Source organism: Lycium ferocissimum, chromosome 9 (assembly GCF_029784015.1).
Source record: "Lycium ferocissimum isolate CSIRO_LF1 chromosome 9, AGI_CSIRO_Lferr_CH_V1, whole genome shotgun sequence".
NCBI lineage: Eukaryota > Viridiplantae > Streptophyta > Magnoliopsida > Solanales > Solanaceae > Lycium > Lycium ferocissimum.
This window is the reverse complement of record NC_081350.1, coordinates 67,665,051-67,674,670: the sequence shown is the minus strand read 5'-3', so window position 1 is coordinate 67,674,670 and position 9,620 is coordinate 67,665,051.

Sequence of the window (9,620 nt, the reverse complement as noted above, 5' to 3'; positions counted from 1 at the left end):
ACGATGATACGATGATACAGGGGATGGCGGGGGGAGGGGCATATGATGATTTTATTCACCGAGCCCTCATTGCAGGCCGGACACGTGCGCATATGTATATGATTGATGATTTTATTTACCGAGTCCCTCGCTGTAGTGGCCTAGACACGTTATATATGCATATGTACGTAATGGTTATCCAACTATGTCACTAAGTCCCACAACGAGTCGGGTATGACATCGACACGCATGATTTATGTTTCAAAGGCAAGCCTTGTGATTTTGTCACATCGTACTAGTTTTCTATACTCCTTATTTCCCGCATGATCCTATTTACCGTATTTCATGCTTTACATGCGCGCACATATTCCGCATCGACCCTTTCTTGAAATTTCGTTTGCTAGCGCCCGGTGCACATACGCTCGTTTTGGTGATCCAGGCTTAGGATATCTATTCTGCCATCTTGGAGTGCTCCCTTGTCCCGGGAGCCTATATTTTTGGTACACTCTTTTGTTGTATATATATGCTTAGCCGGGGGTGCGGCGGGGCCGCTGTCCCGTCATATATATCTTGTTGTCGCTCTTGCAGGTCCGTAGACACATGTGTGGGTCGTATATATTTTGTTCGGTTACGTTTATACGATATATATTTTGGGACGTTCCCATTCGTAGGCGTTCCCTTGTCGGCTTGCGTATTTATATGTGTTTTGGGTTGTCGTATGTAGTGGCGGCACTTGTCGACTCTGCGTATATATAGTTGGGATGTTCCCCATACGTTATGGATAGTCTTGCCGGCTTATATACGATGTTATCTGTTGGTAGTTGTGACCCCACAAGAGACAGGTTGTATAAATATACATATCTATATGCGACAGTTTTGAGACGACGTCTTGCCTTTTTACATATAAGTTCCCTATTATGCTGATTGTGAGCTGAATATAGTTAACAGGTGTATATGAGTGCCCAGCTCGGGCACTAGTCACGGCCTACGGGGTTGGGTCGTGACATTATGGACTTTGGCAGAGTCTGTCCTTCAAATAAGACTTTCACTACATTATACATATATGCCCCCACAATATCCCAGCATACTTGATAAAATGCTCCTATCATACCATCTGGACCACCTGAGCTATCTCTTGGCCATCAAAATCGCATTCTTAACATCCGCTAGAGTTAGCATCGCCAGTAAGTATCTAATTATTCTCCTGAGTAACCATATTAGGAACATGTTGCAGCAATGAGAAATCTGAAGACATATTCTCCTGTGTAAACTGATGATAATAAAATTGAGTTGCTTCCTCAGCTAGAGCATCTTCCCCCTCAATCTAACTTCCATCTTGCTTTTTCATCCTTTTGACCTGCAATCTCTTCCTCCTACCATTTACCATATTGTGGGAAAACCTTGTATTTCTATCCCCCTCAGAAAAATAAGTAAAGTGAGATTTCTATCTTTAACTCCTCCTCATAATGTATATACTTCTTCAATTCGGCCTTGTGCTAGTTGAGTACCATCCTCGTTTCAGCAGGAGAAGGATCATCTTCAAAAGTTTCCGTTCTCTTTAACTCTCACAATATCTTCCCTTACTACCAAATTAGCTTCTTGAAAATATCCCAAAAGTAGCTTTACTCCATTCGAAAAGAACGGACTTAACTTTTTTAAGCTTCAATTTAAAAGTAATGAGTTCATCGCTTTCAAAATCGATATTCCACCCTTGATTCACAATCTGTATAAAGGACTTATGTTCTATCCAAAACTTTAGAAATCTAAAAGGTTTCCTTACTTGTTGAGATGAATCTCCACAAGTAGGTAGAAGAGGAGCATGATCAAAACCAGTCCTCGATAAATGTTCAACGTCCATGTTACCAAACCAATACTGTAGTTTTCAGTTAGTGAGCAGCCTATCCAACCTTTTAAAAATACAATCCCTACCAGCTCTACCATTCCACCATGTGAATAAGCTCCTTTAAAAGCAATTTCAAAGAGTTCACATGAATTCACAAAGTAATGCAAAATCTTCATACTCATCTAGATAAACTGGCGGACCCCTATTTTCTCCTCTTCATTCATAATGACATTGAAATCCCCTCCCACAAGCTAGGGCACTTTTATTTGATCAGCCAAGTTATACAAAGTGTCCCAAAGATTAATTCTTTCCAATGCTTCACACCTTGCATAAATCATAGTAGTCATAAGAATCTTATTATCCTCCTAAAAACTTAGCTTAATTGTGATCTGTTAATCTGTATCCTGAATCACCTCTACATCTATATTATCATTTATAAATAACCAAATTTTTCCATTGCAGTTGTGATGTGCATATCTCATGCCCAATCTCCTTCTAAATCTTTGAATGTGTCTAATATGATGAAATGGTTCCATCAATGCAATGATGGAGAATTTATGATTCCTATGTAACATTTGCACTCTATGAAAGGCTTGCTGTGAATTCACAGACCTAATATTCCAAAATAGAGTCTTCATAAAGATTTATTGACATTTTTCATAGATCTATTTGGCAATATTCTTATAGGCTGAATATCCACGACACGTTGTTGTTTGCCCTTCTTACTCCCTTTCTGCATGGATTTTGGAGAAATATCAGCTTCTTTAGCTACATGATTAAACACCTGTTCTATGTCATCCTCATCTACCACATCTTTAGCATTGCTACCTACTTCAAAATGCTCAGGTAATGCCATATATGCTAGGTTATGGGACACTACATCATGGGTTCCTTCAAAGGAAGGTTTCTTGTGGATAGAATTTGTTGATCTTGACCTTTTTCCACCGTATCCACATGCAAATCATCGTGTTCCTCCCTTTCGAGGTGGAAAGGATACCACTCCATCATGATTTATAGAAAAATTCAATCGATCCTCCTATGTCCGAGTATGATTGGAAGAGGAAATTCCTTCCCGAATATGCTCCGCGATTAAAGATTGTGATACTTAGCTCGCTCTCGAACATCTTGAGCTAAATTGTCCACACAATCATTTAATTTCTCGCTTCTCTCCTCTCGTCGCATGTTCTTGGCTATCGCTACTTTGTCTTCTCTATCCGTAACTTTCTCGAGGATCATCTACATTGTTATTCTTTTCTTAAGCCCCTTATAAATAACTATCTCGCATTCGCACTTGCCTTCCCATTCTCATCCTGCATTCCAATATAACTTTCGTTCCTAGTTACATTCAAACTTTCATCAGATTTGTCAACTTCATCTGCCTTTTTTGTTAAAACATCTGGTTCTTTAGATGTCCCTACTGAATCAGTAGGAACCAAATCCTTTATGTTGTCATTGTCCACCCTTTCTTCTTCATTGTCATTCAATACTTCAAAATTATTTTGAAGTGTAACTCCTTCTGGCTGCTTGTCTTTCCCTGCATGACCATCCTCCTTCCTCTTCTTTCCTATGTTAGTAGCATTTGGATAAGTAACAACTTTACCACTAGACAACACCTTTGGCACATATTGCTGCACTGGATATCTCCATCTATTATACCTACTATGCCTTCCTGAATATTGAAATCTTAGATGTTGTTGCTACTGTTTGTTTCTCAGTTGTCACTTCCTCACTCTTCTTCACTTTTGCCTCTCCTTCATTGACATCCTCTTTCTTTTCTGCCTTCAACTCATGATGTAACACTCTACACTCTTTGTTTGCATGGCCTTGTAACTTACATTCAGTACAATACTTAGGCAAATGATCATACTGAATCTTCACTTTCATAACATTCACTTTCTTTGTTTGGTCATCTTCAATCTCCATCATAACAAACTTAGGAAGATCTGATAATAAATCCAGTTGTACCTTTACCCTAGCACAATTAGGCTTGGTTTTATTAATAGTAGCCATGTCTAATAACAAAGGTTTCCCAACTGCCGATGCTGAGGTAAACAAAGATTCCTTAACAAAGTAAGTAGGCAGTGAATAAGGGAAGGATATCCATGCCATTGCAATTGAAGTCTCTTCTTCAACCCTAAAATGGGAATCATATATGGGAGGTCTCATCTGATAAGACTTACCATCCTTAGACTTCAACCAAAAGGCACTCTTAGAAGAGATGTTTATGAAATCTTCCATTAAAGAACATCTAATCAAAACATGTCGATCTCTTAGGAATCCAACTTGACACTTTCCCTTAGCACCACATTGACTTGGAATAATATCTCTCAACTCATCCATTTCTGGCCAGCCATATGAGAACTTACCTACAATAGCATGCTTTAAATTCTCCATTTGCTCCATTCTTGATACTTCTGATGTAGTCCAACGCACCACTGGGATACCATCAACATATTGCACCTCCCGATAGGTATAGGATCAATAATGGGAGCCGGTAGTAGGGGTACATTCATGCACAAGAGATCGCATGTAGGTTGTAGGGTTTGTTTCTTTGACTGAGGGAAGCCGGACAATTGGCTGAGAAGCGAGTATTTTCGTGTTGGTAAGGGGAGGGTAGTGATCTAGGTTGGAAGTGGATGGAGGCTGACTAGCCGCCGTTGACGAATGACCAGTGGCTGGAGTGGCCATAGTTTGAAAATAGGTTTAATTTAGGGTTTGCATGGGAATAGGAGGAGAGAGAAGAGAGCTTTTTTTTTTTTTTAGTCTCCCCTTTTTCCTTTTTTGCGCCAAAATTTTACATGGGGAATTATTTGAGGGAAATAATCTCCAAATATCATTCAATAGATAATTCCGCAGGTAAAAGAACAAAAATATGATAATTTTATTTCCTTTGTGAATTGGCAAGAAATTCCCCATATAGTTATACTTGCACATTTACCTGGGAATTATTAATTGGGGATCTACCTAGGAATTTTATTACCTAGGGAATTACTTGGGGATTTTGGTTGTTGCGATTTTAGCTGGGAATTGTTTTTGGGGATTTTGTTACCATGACATTTACTTGGGGATTTTATTGCTGCGGATTTTCCTGAGGATTATTTCTTGGGAATTTACCTGAGGATTTTATTATCCAAAGAAATACTTGAAAATTTTGTTGCAACGATTTTACCTGGGGCTTTGTTGCTTAGGGAATTACTTGGGGATTTTGTTGCTACAAATTTACCTATGAATTATTTCTTGCGGATTTACTTGAGGATTTTATTGTCTAGGGGATTACTTGGGGATTTGGTTGTTGCGAATTTAGTTGGGAATTATTTCTTGGGTATTTATCTGGGAATTTCATTACGAGGGAAAGAATTTATTGTGTCAATGTAAATTGGAAAATAACCGAGAGTTCTTTTTTTTTTTTTTAAATAAAAGTAGCATGCTATTAAGAATGATGTTGCCATTTACTAATCCAATAACAAAATTTTCATAAATTTAATTAATCTTGGGCAAAAGTTAAGGATTTGTTTTTGGTTATGAATATTACAAGTCATTAAGAACGATGTCGCCATTACTAATCCAGTAAAAAAAAATTGTAAATTTAATTAATCTTGAGCTAGTATCATTAGAAAATGTACAAAATGGTGTATTATTGAATAATTAAGTAGTAAGAAAATATTAGTTACATTTGTCATTAGCGTGAATCTTATTTATCTCCTTCAATAGATAAATTTGTGTCAAGCAAACAAATTAATTTTTTTAATTGTATATCCTGATTATATAGTATTTTATTTTTAAATGTATTAAAAATAATGTAATTTAATTTTAGTATGTTATACAAATATATTTCTTTGTAAATATTATAAGTAAGACGTTTGTATTGTGTGATTTTCTAGTTATTTTGGAACATCTTCTTGATTATCTTCAAATATTATTGAAGTAGTTGAATCTTGTGTTTGTGGTTAAAATTGGTGAAATGGAATTACTAGTTGCTTAACCATGTATTTTTAGTTTTTTTTCAAATAAGTAAAAATTCTTATCATCTAATTAAGTAATTCGATTTGTAATTATTTCTTATTTAAGAGTTTCAAAAAATACATATTCTAAACAAAAAGATCCTCTTCCTTTATCAAAGGCGTGAATAAAGATTCTCACTAAAATATTTATCCTATTTTCTGAATTTCATAAAAAATAAATACATAAAAACTTCTTATATTACTAATCCAATAACAAATAATTTTCGTAAATTACTAAATTTAATTTTAGTATTTTATACAAATATATTTCTTTGTAAATATTATAAGTAATACTTAAGTATTGAGTGATTTTCTAATTATTTTGGAACATCTTCTTGATTAACTTCTAATACTATTGAAGTAGTTGAATCTTATTTTTGTGGTTAAAATTGGTGAAATAATTTTACTAGCTGCTTAACCGTGCATTGCTAATTCTTGTTTAGAGAAATTTTTATTAACAAAATTTAATGTGTTATTGAATGTTTATAAATATCTCTTTATCAAAAAAATTTCTCATTTAAGATATTTAATTCCCAAAATCATGTTCTTGTTCTTTTTCTTGAAAATTGAAGAAACAATCGATTGTAGATGAAGTTTCACTTGTATAGGATTTATATTGTATTAAAATTTTAAATAGCTTTAGAAAAATCATAACAACTTGTTTTTTTTTTTTAATAAAACAACTGTCACTAGGCATAGTTGTGAATTTTATAGAAATAAAGTTCTGTACATAAATTGTAAAGAAAGAAAAAAGGCAAAAAGCAAAAAAGATTACAAGGCCAAAAGTGCCTAGAAATCAAAGGTAAAACAGCTTAAGTAGTTATGTCTAGCCTAATGTATGCATGACCATTCCAAGCCTTGGCTTGATTCCATTTCGACCACCTCAAGCTCTCACTGTGTGCTATGTAATCAAATGCCAAAAAAAGTATCTTCCAACTTGCAACTGTGCAAAATCAGGCCTTTTATGCTAGCCAAAGCTGTATATAATCTGAGTCTCCTGAACTTGGATATGAAAATATTTGAATATGACAGTTTATCTGTACTTATCCTCTATCACTAAGGAGATTCTTCCAACAGGCTGAACATGAAGTTAATACCACACATTGGATAGAATTTACTTAGCAAATGTGACTCAAGAGCAAATAAACTTGATCTTGAAATACCTTCGCCTTAATATTCCTGTCAACAATGATCTGCAGCTTTCAGTGTTGCTGCATTTGAACTTATGGATTGCATGCTTTAATTTGGCTCCCTGGGAATTACTGTTTTAAATCTGAAGCTTGGCAAATGCATTTTATCCATGTTTACAATTCTCCTAACTGCAGTTGGTAAATTAGTAAATAGCTCAAAGTTAAGAGTACCTGCAAAATCAAAAACATAGTTAGTTAAAAAATCAGCAAGCTGGTTGCCCTTTCTCAGCACATGTCTAACTTTTATCAGTCCCTTCTTCCTCTATTCGCTAATCTTTTGCACCTCCATACTAATACTCCATGGAACTTCCCAGTCCCCTTCTACTATCTTCATTAAACCAAGTGAATCAGTCTCCAATATCAATGGTAGATGCTGCTGTGTTACACAAAATATGATGCCATCATGCATTGCTTTTGCCTCTGCACACAGACAAGTTGTATCTGCAATCCTTCTAGCAGGAGCATCAATGAACTTTCCTTCATGATTTCTCACACAAAATGCAGATGCACTAGGACCAGGATTTCCCCTGGAGGCACCATCACTATTACATTTGAACCATCCTGCAGGAGGGCTAATCCATTGAACCAGTATGTACTGTATCTGAGGCCTATATTGTTCCAAATGCTGTACCAGCTGAGGCCAAGAGTTTGGCAAATTTGTCATCCATGGATATCTTGTTTTGGCTAGTTGAATGAGATTAACATTAATCTCATATATGACCCTATGCCTAGACATGTTACCACCATGCAAAACTGTGTTTCTTCTTTTCCAAAGTTGCCAAAGTATGATTTGCAGGAGCTGCTTGGTATAATGGTTTCAACTTTGAAGAACACTTTGTGTCCCACAATTTCTTGATAGTTTGATTAACTTGGATAAAAGGGCCTTGCACACCTGCTGCTGCTGAGAACATCTTCCATATATCTGCAGCATATTGACCTATCACAAACATATGGTTCACTGTTTCTTGGTGGGGCTGAGCACAACACCTGCATATAGACACAATAGATATCCCCATCTTTGCAAGTACATCATCAATAGGTAACTTCTTCTTCCACACTCTCCACAAGAAGAAAGCAATCTTGAAAGGCAAACCTTTTGTCCAGAATTGCTTATAACACCAGTTTGAGGCACCTCTTTGTCTTATTACTTCCCATGCATTACTAACGGTGTATTTACCACTACTAGTGAGCATCCACCAGGCCTTATCCATAATTTCTGAGGGAGTGTCAATGTGCATCTCCTTTCTTATATGATCAATAATATCTTCTAGCACAGTTTGTTGCAATGTCTGATAATTCCAAGTCCCATTCTCCATAACATCTGCAACCTCCTGAATATTGTCATCCATAGGGAAATTAGCTGGCATAAGCTGGGCAAGGGGACCAAGTTTAGTCCAGTTGTCAAACCAAAAGTTAGCGAGTAAACCATTTCTTGGTTCCCACCAGATCTCCCCTTCTATAGCATCTCTTGATTCTAGCATCTTCTTCCATAATTGTGAGCCTCCTTTCCATTGAACCCTGGTTGGAATATGTTTCTTACAGTACTTATTCCACATGAATGTTGACCACAGGGTACCAGAAGTTCTGAATCTCCACCATAGCTTAGTGAATAAAGCTTTTGATACATTAAAAAGGGACCTAAATCCCAATCCTCCCTCCTGTTTAGGAACACACACGTTTAGCCAAGCTGACCAGTGTATACTCTTGCCTTCTTCCTTATAAGCTGACCAGTGTCTACTCTTGCCTTCTTCCTTATTATTCCAATAAAATCTTGCAAAGATTTTATGCAGTTCATTTAGTGTGTACTTAGTAGGTGCCATTGCAGATTGAAGTACATTGGCATACTTTGTAAAACACTGTTGATAAGAACTGCCTTCCCTCCAAACGATAACAACCTTCCTTTCCAGTTCTGCAACCTATCTTTCACCCTCTTAATTAGATCATTATAATAAACTTTCCTTTTTCTAGAGTGGAAGATAGGCAGCCAAGTTATTTGAAGAGAAACATGCCTCTTGTAAAACCAGTTACCTGCTAAACTTCTTGACATAACTGCACTGTTGATTTCTGATGCATGTAAAAGAAAATTTTCTCTCTATTTATCAATTGACCTGACAACTTTTCATAATCTCTCAAAACATTCATAGTCAGTTCCAATGATAGTTTATCAGCAGATGCAAAGATAATGGTATCATCTGCATAAGCAAGATGATTGAGGTTTGCACTCCATTTAGGCATACCAAAGCACTTATACTGATCATGCTCAAATTAAGAATTAAGTGCTCTAGATAGCACTTTTGCTGAAAGTATAAATAGAGCAGGTGACAATGGATCACCTTGCTTCACCCCCCTTGTAGAGTGAAAAAAAAACCATAAGATTGGCCATTCAACAAAACTGAATACCAGTTATTTGCCAACAGCCTCCATATCTGATCCACAAAAATTTCTGCAAATCCCATTCTTCTCAGCACCCTAGTTAAATATAGCCAGGACACTCTATCATATGCCTTAGCCATATCTAACTTAATCACCACATTTGCAGGTTTACCTCTCTTTCTAATATCTGTGACAATTTCTTGAGTGAGCAACACATTCTCAATAATGCTTCTT